At 37.7% G+C, this 11,931-nt stretch overlaps 1 long non-coding RNA gene across 1 annotated transcript in view; it reads left to right on the plus strand.

Moving 5' to 3' along the window:
* Positions 1-11,437: 11,437 nt before the first annotated feature.
* LOC117803780 overlaps positions 11,438-11,931 on the plus strand; it is a 23,596-nt gene continuing 23,102 nt past the window's right edge. The window contains exon 1 of the long non-coding RNA XR_004627864.1: positions 11,438-11,547. This is a non-coding gene — a long non-coding RNA (uncharacterized LOC117803780). The remainder of the gene's footprint in view (positions 11,548-11,931) is intronic.

An 11,931-nucleotide genomic window follows, 5' to 3' on the forward strand; every position in this document is an offset into this window, starting at 1 on the left:
AAACTTAGGCAACTAAGAGAGGTTTAAGATTGTTTAAGCCAGTTGATACTATTATATGAATGAACATGTTTAACGGTGCAGTGGTTCTCCCAGAGAATAGGAGGGAGCTCAAAATACATATTTCAGGCCATCCTGACATGGAATACAGTTTCTTCTTCTTCACCTTCTCTTCTTTCTACTTCTTCTTTTTTGGATGACTTTCCATTATTCTGTGAAAACTTGACAAGAATTTTTGGAGATGGAAAAAAGGTGGCTAGAGTAGGCCAGCTTTGCTGACAAATGTACTGAGTTCTCATTGAGTAAAACATCAAGTCTGAAAACGCCACAGACACCTTTGGCTCTCTCTCTTTTTTTTTCCCCTTAAAGACTTTATTTTTGAGTAATCTCTATGCCCAACCTGGGACTCAAATTTATAATCCTAAAATCAAGAGTCATATGCTTCACCGACCAAGCCAGCCAGGCACTCGACAACTTTGGTTCTTAAAGAATACTTTTTATTTTTAAAATGATCCTTTTTTCTTTTTCTAAGAGGCTTTATGTGAAGATAGAAGAAATTTCAGATCCAATGCACCATGGTCTGAATTCCAGGGATATAGCTTAATGGATTCCAAACTGAAGCCTCGTATTGTGATCCTAATTACAAATAGAGGACGAAGTAAGTAGAGCTGTTTAAATGCTTCACTCTGCAGGATAATAATAGCTGATGTTGGCAAATATCTCATTTTAGCCTTGCCCCAGCCTGTGAGGTAGACAAGTCAGGAATTAGTATTCCCAGTTTTCTTTGCAGGACATGTGAGGCGACTTGCTTAAAGTCATGTGGTTAATGAGCGACCAAACCAGCACTCTCACGTTGACTTTAGTGTTTTCCTCTCCCAAACTGCAATTACTTCTTTTCTTTTTTTTCCTCCAGACCTTCTCTTTTTTTCCTTCTAGGAAATAAACAAACAAATATTCACTGGAGATATTATAAAATGTCTGGACTAAATACTCAAATGGATATAATATGGGAATCACCTGGAATTGTTACATTCCCAAAAAGTGATCATAAAAATATTTACAACTATTCTTACTAGTTGTGTCTGCACATGAAAAGACTTCTAGTTTAAATGGTTTCAAATCTGAGATTATCCAGCTAGTTGATTAAAAATTTGAGATATGGGGGCGCCTGGGTGGCACAGCAGTTAAGCGTCTGCCTTCGGCTCAGGGCGTGATCCCTGCGTTATGGGATCGAGCCCCACATCAGGGTCTTCTGCTATGAGCCTGCTTCTTCCTCTCCCACTCCCCCTGCTTGTGTTCCCTCTCTCGCTAGCTGTCTCTATCTCTGTCAAATAAATAAATAAAATTAAAAAAAAATTGAGATATGGAAATTTGAGGGCACTATGCCAAGTGAAATAGGTCAGAGAAAGACAAATACTGTATGATCTCATTTATATGTGAGATCTAAAAAATTAACAATCAAACAGAAAAAGAGATCAGAAAAAGAGTAATTATGAAAGGTGGGATGTTGGGGAGTGTGAATTGGAGGAAGGTGGTCAAGGCTACAAAATTTCAGTTGTAAGTTAAGTAGGTACTGGGGATATAATGTACAACAGGATGACTATAGTTAACACAGCTGTGTGGTATATTTGAAAGCGNGAGAGTGAGAGTGAGAGAGATCACAGAGGGAGAGGGAGAAGTGGACTCCCCACTGAGCATGGGTCCTCATTTCCGGCTCGATCCCAGGACCCCAGGATCATGACCTGAGCTGAAGGCAGACGCTTAACTGACTGAGCCACCCAGGCNGGCCAAGAGGGTAGATCCTAAGAGTTCTCATCGCGAGGAAAAAAACCCCATTATTATTCCTCCTCCTCCCCCTCCTCCTCCTCCTCCTCCTTCTTCTTCTTTTTTGGTATCTATATGAGATGATAGATTTTATCCAAACTTATGTTAATCATTTTACAACANTTTTTTTTAAATGAAAATGATTATTTTTCTACTTATGGAAAAAAATATTTATTCTCTGTGGACACTTCAGGAAATAAAAAGTTATAAATAAGAAAGTTTAAGTTGTCCAGAATCCTGCCATAGTTGTGAGATGCTCTGATGTGGAATATAATATGATTATCTTGTGAATTTTCCCTGAAAGGNATATATAAGTCAAATCATTATGTTCTACACCTTAAACTTATACAGTGCTGTATGTCAATTATATCTCAATAAAACTGGAAAAAAAGAAATTAACAAATGTGAGATATAAAACTCAAAAGATTTGACAGTTTTAAAAATGAGCAATTACTGTCAAGTTTTCCATTTTGGAATTTGTAGTGATGTTGATAATATCATGATAGCTACTTACTAAGAACATATTTTAATATAGGTAGGTATGGTAGGCTAAATAATGCCCTCCTCTTCACCAGAGATATCTAGGTCCGAATCTGTGGAACCTGTGAGGATATTATCTTACATGGAAAAAGGGATATTGCACGTATGATTAAGTTAAGGATCTTGGGACAGGGAGTTTATCCTGGAGTATCTGAGTTGGCCCAATGTAATCACAAGGGCCTCCTTATAGAAAGGAGGCAATCGGTTCAGAGCTAATGTGTTGTGATGGTGGAAGTAACAGGCTGGAGCCATGTGAGGAAGGGCTCCGAGGTGAGCCAAGAAAGGAATGTAGGTGGCTTCTGGAAATTGAAAGTGGCAAGGAAACAGATTCTCCCTTGAAATCTCTAGAAGGAACGTAACCCTGCTGACACCTTATTTTTAGACTTCTGACCTTCAGGGCTGTAAGATAATTAATTTGTGTTGTTATAAGTCACTAACTTTGGGGTAATGTGTTACAGCAGGAACAGGAAAGTAAAACATGGGAATTTGTCTTAGTTTTTTCCCCTTCAATTTAGAGCATCTTAGTCAAGCAAAAGAATATCTATTTTATTAAATTAAAGACAACATACTCTTCCATTACATTGTTTCATATAGATTGTGACATTTAATTACTGGCTCATTTTCAATTTTTTAAAAGATTTTATTTATTTGTTTATTTGAGAGAGTAAGAGTGAGAGAGTGAGAGTGAGAGAGATCACAGAGGGAGAGGGAGAAGTGGACTCCCCACTGAGCATGGGTCCTCATTTCCGGCTCGATCCCAGGACCCCAGGATCATGACCTGAGCTGAAGGCAGACGCTTAACTGACTGAGCCACCCAGGCACCCCTCATTTTCAATTTTTATTTAATCAAAATGAATCTTTTTGAAGCAACATTTAATTTATGTTGGAGAAAAGTAAGCCCCCTGAGCAAACGTTACTCAGAAGTGGATTTTTTTTTAAATGAAAATGATTATTTTTCTACTTATGGAAAAAAATATTTATTCTCTGTGGACACTTCAGGAAATAAAAAGTTATAAATAAGAAAGTTTAAGTTGTCCAGAATCCTGCCATAGTTGTGAGATGCTCTGATGTGGAATATAATATGATTATCTTGTGAATTTTCCCTGAAAGGAATATGTGTTTCTCCAGTTGATCATCAGAGAATGAGGGCTCTAGAAGTGCGCTTTGGACTAGAAGGTGAGCTTGGGAAATGAGAGAAGTAACACTAACGAATGCCAAGGGTCTGTGTAGTGTTTAGCCTGGTAGAAAAGCCTCAAGTTGCCCTGGTGAGCCATGGGTTCAGACAGAGGACTCTGGCAAGGAGCCCTGGGATCCAGGTAGGTGTATGCCCTCTCCGTGTAGCCACAAATAATGCTGCCCATAAACATTGCCCTTCTCTCCCTTTGCCCCACATCTTTCCATGAAGTTTAGGTGAAACTTATAGGCTAGTCTCTGTTTTGTTTTGGAGAATTAATTGAAATTCTGCCCTTGGGATGGAATAACACACATTAACACACATTCTTCTCCTCAGAAGTCTGGGTGTTACTAACAGTCCAAGGAAGAGTGGCTTACTGTTTAGTGGCTTCTCCTAACACTGTGACATTCTGCCTTGCTGCTGCAGAAGTACCAAGTCACCCTCCCAATCAGGCACTGCTGCAGTAGCTCTAAAGTGTCTCCTTACACAGCCACTTACCTACCAAGGAACAGTCCCCAGAGTCCTCTTGATAGAACCTCAGGGACCATCCAGCATTAGAAAGGCCCCATGTTTGCTCAACGTAATATCACTGAAGCAAATGCAGTGGGAGAACAACTGAATGCTACCTAGACCCCAACATCCAAATGAGAGACCCAAATTACATCCTTTCTTGAATTTCCTGTTGTGAGATCACACAAGACTATCTCTTTCTTCAGTCTCTTCACCCAGGAGACAGAGGCAGAAGGGAGTCTGATGTTTACCTTGTCTTCCATCTCGTCAGTGAAGCAATGCGTGGGCGGTATGCAGTTTGGAGGTACTTGTCAGCCCCCAGGTTCACACTGTCTAACCCACACTTGTGGGGGTTATAGGCTGAGGAGGCATCAGCAAAGTGACATGATGAAGCTAGAGCTGAAGAACATGAGGGATCCTTTTCTAGACCATGTGAGACAGCATCATTGGGGTTTAGAAGTAGCTGGAGTTCATGGAGAGTGGGGATGAACTTCTGACAGGTTGGTAGGAGCTCAAGAACAATCATTTAGGCACAAAATGTAAAGTGATATAATTTGGAAGTTGGGGGGGGCTTGTTTTATACCAGCAAGTTGTCATCCACAAGAGCAGCAGTGGGAAATCCTTGTGCTGTGTATAGCTCAAAGTTTAGAGGCAGCAAGAAAAACCCTGCTGGGATGCCTTGGATGACTGTCTCGTGTTTGCTCTGCATCATACCAGTCTTTTAGGTACATGATATTCCCTAGAGTTCTGCAATGCAGCTGCCCTGTCACCTGACTTCTGTGTATTCAGGTATTTGAAGTTCAGTGTTGTATAATAATTAATTTGCTTAGAGTTGTCTGACATTATCTGTCACACACTTTAGTATTAAAACACTCAGGTGTTTGCCATAGTCTTAAAAAACATTTGATGTCAATCTGTTTAAAGACAAGTCAACTACGGAAGGCTGTGTGTGTGTGTGTGTGTGTGTGTGTGTGTGTCTGTGTGTTACAGCATAATCAGCTTTGCTTTAGGGGAGTTTTGTTTCCTGAGATTCAAGCAAAGATATGAAAATAAATGTATGTATAGTCTGCAGGGTTCTCTTAATCCTATCGTCTTCAGAAAGGACCAAGCACAGAAGTTAACAATCAAAACAGGCTTTTTAGGATGATGGAATGCAAGTTAATGATCAAAATAGGCTTTTGAGGATGATGGAATGCAAAGTAGCAGCTTTGTGTACTTGCTCTAAGAAAGCAAGCTCATTCAGAAGCTAGGCTGTGAGGACTTCTTGTAGGAGCTAGACATTATCTGGTTTCTTCATTCTTCTTTTCACCAAATGCCTCATGCCATTTTGTACCTGGTTGAGAATGGGCAACACTGACTCTTGAACGGATGGAGAGCATTGTGCTGGTGAGAAAGCCCAGACCGCCAAGGCCTAGTTTTCACTTTAAGAATGTCCATTCTTGGGGTGCCTGGCTGGCTCGGTCGATTAAGCGTCCAAATCTTGACATAGGCTCAGGTCATGATCTCAGGGTTGTGAGATCAAGCCCCACATGGGGCACTGAGCTCAGTGGGGTGTCTGCTAGAGATTCTCTCTCTTGCTCTCTCTGCCCCTCTCCCCACTCATGTGCACACACACACTCTCTCTCTCTCTCAAATAAATAAATCTTTAAAAAATGGGCATTCATTATCATCTTAGGCTATTTCCACCTTAGGTTCTACCCCAAAGCACTGCAAATAACTAGTTCAGTTAAAAAAGGAAGTGGACACAGTTTCCTCTTGCCTCCCTGGTTCTCCAACAATATCAACCTAAAGTTTGTTCCACGTGACTCATGTGGAATGGGGAGTTCTCCACGTCAGAGCAGCTTAGGGCAGGAGCATACTGCATTTATGCCAGGAGACTGAGGATGTGTCATGTTGGCATTTATGCATCTACCTACTACCATGTAAGGGATTCCCGTCTGGGCACTTGTCCTGTGTTCTTAGTCTTACTGACTGTATCTACCAAAGAGATAATTCCAGTGGTTCTGTCTCTGACCTTTTTGGGCATAGGATTTATCTGCAAGTCCCCATTACGTATTGTTTTTTCTTTTGAGGTATAATTGACATACAACATTATGTTAGTTTCAGGTGTACAACATAATGATTCAGTATTTTTATAAATTGCACATTGATCAGCACAATAAATCTAGTTAACATCTGTTACCATACATAGTTACAGAAATTTTTTCTAATGATGACAACTTTTAAGATCTATTCTCTTAGCAACTTTCTAATATGCAGTGTTGTATAATTAGCTACAGTAGCTCCATTGTCTCTTATTTTGGACTCTGGTTCAAACACAAGTGAGCACAATTTCCATAGAGCCTGCAAAGCAAATACAAGCTGAGTTCGGTACCATTTGCCACTCACTCCTTATGCCAGATTGTGGTTATTCCCCCTTATCTATTTTTCCCTTCTTTCTGTGACATGGCTGGCTTAACTTGAAACTTGTGGGTGGGTGTAGTTACACGAAAAGGTTTTCACTGATAAGATGTGAACTCACCAGAAACTCAGGTACCAAGAATCTGGACCCTTGATGATGTAACTGAGCTAGTAATGCAATCAATCTTGCAGGGGTCTTGGTCTCCGGCTCTGTGAGATAATACATGGCTTCACTGCTTAAGCAGCTGGAGTCAGGGTTACTTGAAGCTGAAAGCATGCAAATGAATCCTGAGGCCAACTGGTTCATCTCCCAGCTTCTTGTCAGGGTTTGCCCTGGAGGAAAAGTGACTGATTTATACCTTCTCAGGACTTACAAGCTTAACTCTTTTTGCCAAGTGTATTTTTAATTTAGCTTGTCTCCTTCCTGCTGTTGTTTAAGCACATGTTTTATTGTCCTGTCAGTGGAGAAAAACTCTAGGTGATATACCGAGTGTCATTTGGCAAATCTTCCCAGCCACTTCTATTCCAGTATTAATTAATCTCTAGAACTTAAAGACTTTCATGATAGATCTTATTTTACAACCCCTTAAATTGGATCCAAAGCAGCTAATTACATTCTAGTCTAATTGATCTCTCATTTTTTTTCATTCTTAAATTATTTTATACTTTAAAACTTTGAACATAAGCTTCCAAAACTTGGGAGTGAATAATTATTCTAATATGACTTCCCAAATCTACAACTGTCCTATGGTAGGAAAGGCCCTTCCAGCTTTTACAAGCAGTCTTCTGGAGACCTTCCAGCTTCTACTGCTATCTGGTGGCAAAGCTAGTGTCACAAGTTTTAGGTTTTTGTAACTTCTAGGGACCAAATTTTGTTGTGTTACTGATTGCTGAGTAACAAATCATACACAACTTATTGGCTTAAAACAACAGTAATTTATTTGACTCACCAGTCTGTGATGTGGGCATAGTTTGGTAGGACTAGCTGATCTCTGCTGGAAGTGATACAAGTGGGGTATCTTAACTTCTAAGATAACTCACTCATCTTGTCTGCCAATTGGTGCTGGCTAATGGCTGGCAGCCCAGCCAAAGTTGGTGGGTGGAGATGATTCCTTTCTAGAATGACTATTCCTTGTAGCTACTTGACCTCTTGCACAGCAGGGTAGCAAGATTCCAAGAGCAACTGCTCTAATGGAGAAGAGGAATCTACCAAGCTCTTAAGCATAGCATCACCTCTACTATATTCTATTGATCAAGCAGTCACAGAGTCTGTCCAGTTCAAAAGGGCCAAATGCAGCAGGAACAGCAAAGAACTTACAATCATTATTACCAAGGTGAGGGTGTTAATTTTATCCAGATTTTAAAACCAAGAAAATGGAAACACATGAAAGTTAATTTCCTTAAGGTCACATGGCTTGTAAGTGGTAAATCTAGGATTTTAATTTAAGCAGTATGGTTACACAGTCTTAGTTCTTTGCAAGCATATGTTTATGAGAAAATTTGACAAAGGGAAGCCTTTCACAACTGATCACTATGATTTAATGTTAGGTTGGCCAGTCAGGACCTAAATGGAACCAAGTCTCAATATATAAATATAGGAAGAACTCCAATTAATCGGTAAAAACTAGGTTTTATTCCAATGTAATGATATGACACATTTTTAACAGTTTAGATTTAACAATTATTAAATTTTGTTTTACTAAATTTAAAATTAAAATTTTAACAAACTTTAAATTCCCATTATTTTTATTTTGCTCAAACCTAGTGAGGGAAAACCTGGCAAGAGGGAAAAAGTTAACTTTTCTGTCAGTCTTATTTCCCAGGGCTATTCTGCAGGGTTAGCCAAAGTACTGAAGCCAATTTACCATAGACATCTTCTAATTTAGCAATATTAATTTCTAAACCAATTGAATAGCTTAAAATACCAAATACTTTTTTTTTAGTTGAAAAAACAGAGAGGAAATCTATTTGCGTGAATGAGAAAAATGAAAGGCAAAGTCTGGCAGAAAGAAAAGAGGAAAATGGTAAGAATTTCTAAGCAGTTGAATGGAACAGGGTGCTGTTGGAGGTAGTCTGATGGGCTTGAGAGGGATAAAGGAGAAGGAGAAGAATTGAGATGATTGCCAGAGGAAAAAAAAATAGAGAAGGGAAGTTATGTAGCAGTTCTAGTTTTGAAGGTCCCACCCAGCCCTACTTTTAACATGAAGTCTTCTAGAAAGTGTACATATTTATGTTTACATTTGTATGCATACAGATGTATATATACATGCATTTGTTATCTTACCATACATCCAAAATGACACATAATTTTGTGTTTACTATGGTAAATGTTAAAAGATGAAGGTCTACTTTTATTTTCTTCTATATGTATATCCAATTATATCAGTACAATTTTTAAATAATTCATCATTTTCTCAGGTACTTGAACTATAGCATATGGACCATCTACTACTTCTCATGTATACTGGATGCTATTTCTGGATTCTATTCCACTCCATCGGTCTGTTTGTCCTGTCATACAAATACTTTGCCTAATTAATTATTCATAATATTTTCAAATATCTGGTAAATCATTATTATCTTTTTCTTGACTATTTGATGATGGCAGTTATTTTTAATATAAACTTTAAGACCATTTTCTCCAATTAGAAAAAATAACTTGAATTTTTGATTGGAATTTTATTAACCTTATATATTATTTCGGGAGAAAAAATTTTTAATCAACTTTTCGTAATAGATGAAAATATAAACTGATCTGATCATTTAAATATTTTTCAGGTTTTCATGGTTAAAAAAGTTCAGTCTCTAAGATCATCTGTTTCTCTTCCTGCTTCTTTCCAAAAAATGGCATACACCTAGATGGGCTTACCAGGTCTCCTCTTGTGGGAGTCTTCCAAAAGCAACACAAATTCTTCTGTAGTATTTCGAGCACCCAGAGAAGAGCTATTTGTCAGAGATCTTATGCCTTTCACTGTGCCCTCACCTCTTTTCACTTTGATCTGGATGCCATGGGCCTTCGAAGGGTTGTGTCATAGTTACACAGAACCTAGCAGAGGCTCTGAAGTAACACCATGAATCCACAAAATGACTTAATGTTTAAAATGGAGTGTTCTTCTCATTTGTGGACTCTTGTTGGGTGTCTAGGATGAGGTGAGAGGTTGAAGCTATATTTCCTTATTCCACTCGCTCTTGAATTGGCAGGTTTGGGTATGCGGACATCCTTCGGAGAAGTCCTGACTAAAGGATAGGAGGGATTGGAGTCCTTAGGAAGAGATGAAAGGAAGAGAACTGCCTTTATTTTCTCAGGTCTTGGTAACAGGGAGCATGACTGGTACATGAAAGAGGTCTTTGTATTTCCTTCACTTTGGGCAAATATCAATTTTAATTTTAATTGGCTTAACTTAATAGAATTATGCCTTCTGTTTTTTAGTTTGTTACTTTTCCTACTATCTGATTGAAATGGAAAAAAATTGCAAATTTTTAACTCTTTTGATATTACCAATTTATAAGTGAAAATTCCATCAAGTTCCTTTATTTTTGACATCAAATAACATTTTGGCAGAGATGCACTTCTTACTTGTCTCAAGTAATCTTTTTCTTGAAAAGTTTATCTGTGACTCTTGAGTCTACTAAGAGGAGGGATTATGATTTTTTCATTGCTGGTTTCTCTAGAGTCTAATGCATAGCATGACGTAGTAGATACACAATATGTGTCTGTTAACGAATGAATGGGCAAAGAAATGTATCCTATGCAGTTGCAAAGTCAGGTTTTTGAATTAACATTTCTGCTAGGAATTAATTTGCCCAATTGTAATATGTTTTTGTTAGAAAAGTTTTTCTTTTTTAATATAAGAAATTGTTGGCTTAGACACGAAATAAATAACAGAAATGAAAACAACTTGAAATGAAAACACATTATGATATATTTGAAGTACTTTTCAAATCAGGGAATGCAAAACTATAAGGCAAAGTTGTAATGTTAAAGGTGAAAACATAACACTACTCAGACTAGAAATCACAGACTGATAAAGGAAAAATTAACTGTAAAATAAAACTGTAAAAATAAACCATAAAATTATTGAGGATTATTTTTCCCCAGATGGTTACTCAATTATCTCTACCCTACCACTTATTAAATAATTCATATTTCCCTCAATGATTTGAATTAACACTTTTTTTATAAACTCAGTGTATCTAGATATATTTCTGGACTTTTTTCTGTTGCACAAATCATAAGTATTTTGCTTACTGAGTTATCTTAATGTGATCTCACTGGTTTAATCACCACCTGGGTAAGAGAATAGAGCATGAGTAGCACCCTAGAGGCCCTTGATAAATACTTATTGAGTGAATAAATGAAGGTCAGTCTCTGGGGAGTATTCAGGATCTGTTTTCTAATGGTCATGTCCAATATTATGAATGTATTGGATGAAGACAGAAATGTGCTTATTAAATCCACAAATGGCACAAAGATGGAAGATAATAATACACTGGATTAGACAAGTCTCCAAAATTTCTCAAAAGTTAGAGACTGTGANGAGAATAGAGCATGAGTAGCACCCTAGAGGCCCTTGATAAATACTTATTGAGTGAATAAATGAAGGTCAGTCTCTGGGGAGTATTCAGGATCTGTTTTCTAATGGTCATGTCCAATATTATGAATGTATTGGATGAAGACAGAAATGTGCTTATTAAATCCACAAATGGCACAAAGATGGAAGATAATAATACACTGGATTAGACAAGTCTCCAAAATTTCTCAAAAGTTAGAGACTGTGAAATGAAGCTAAAATTATGTAATAGATAAATGTAAATGGTTGCATGTCACTCTAAGTTCAGTATTGGGAAGAATCTACTACTCTTTGACAGTTGAGAGTGTTAGTTGTTTTAAAGGACAGTACGAACCAAAAAATGTTAGTATACTTAGTATGCTCTTCCTGTGCTTGGTGTCAGAACAAGCGTGGTTTGACCTCATCTGGCATGTTGTTTTTAGTTGTAGACATTTTATCTGAAGAAGAATGATGGAGAATGTCTACAGTAGAATGATTGGGATGGTAGAAAGTTTGTGAACTTCAAATCTTTTACAAAAGGGAAGCCTAAAGGTAAGTAAATTTTATCTGAAGAATGATGATAGAATCAAGGATGTTTTGCTTGAAAAGGAGTTGTGGAATAACATGAAAGCTTTCTTTAAACGTTTAAACAATATGGTAAAAGAATTATGATTATTTTCTGTAGTTCCAGAAGAGAATCTCACGCTTTCACATTTTTAGGCTGCAGATTTCAGATCAGTAAACTTATAATAAGGCATAGCCCAGTAATTTAGAGGGTGGGCTCTGGAGGCTGAGTCCCAATATTGTGACTTTTAGAATGATGTTATGTTGGTTACCTCATTAAACCTTTATTCAGATGAAATAATGCTGCATACTAAACTCTTAGTACAGTTCATGTGGCAAATACAAAACAAATAGATACTATTTTTAATACCA

This window comes from Ailuropoda melanoleuca, chromosome 1 (genome assembly GCF_002007445.2).
Source record: "Ailuropoda melanoleuca isolate Jingjing chromosome 1, ASM200744v2, whole genome shotgun sequence".
In the NCBI taxonomy this organism is placed as follows: domain Eukaryota; kingdom Metazoa; phylum Chordata; class Mammalia; order Carnivora; family Ursidae; genus Ailuropoda; species Ailuropoda melanoleuca.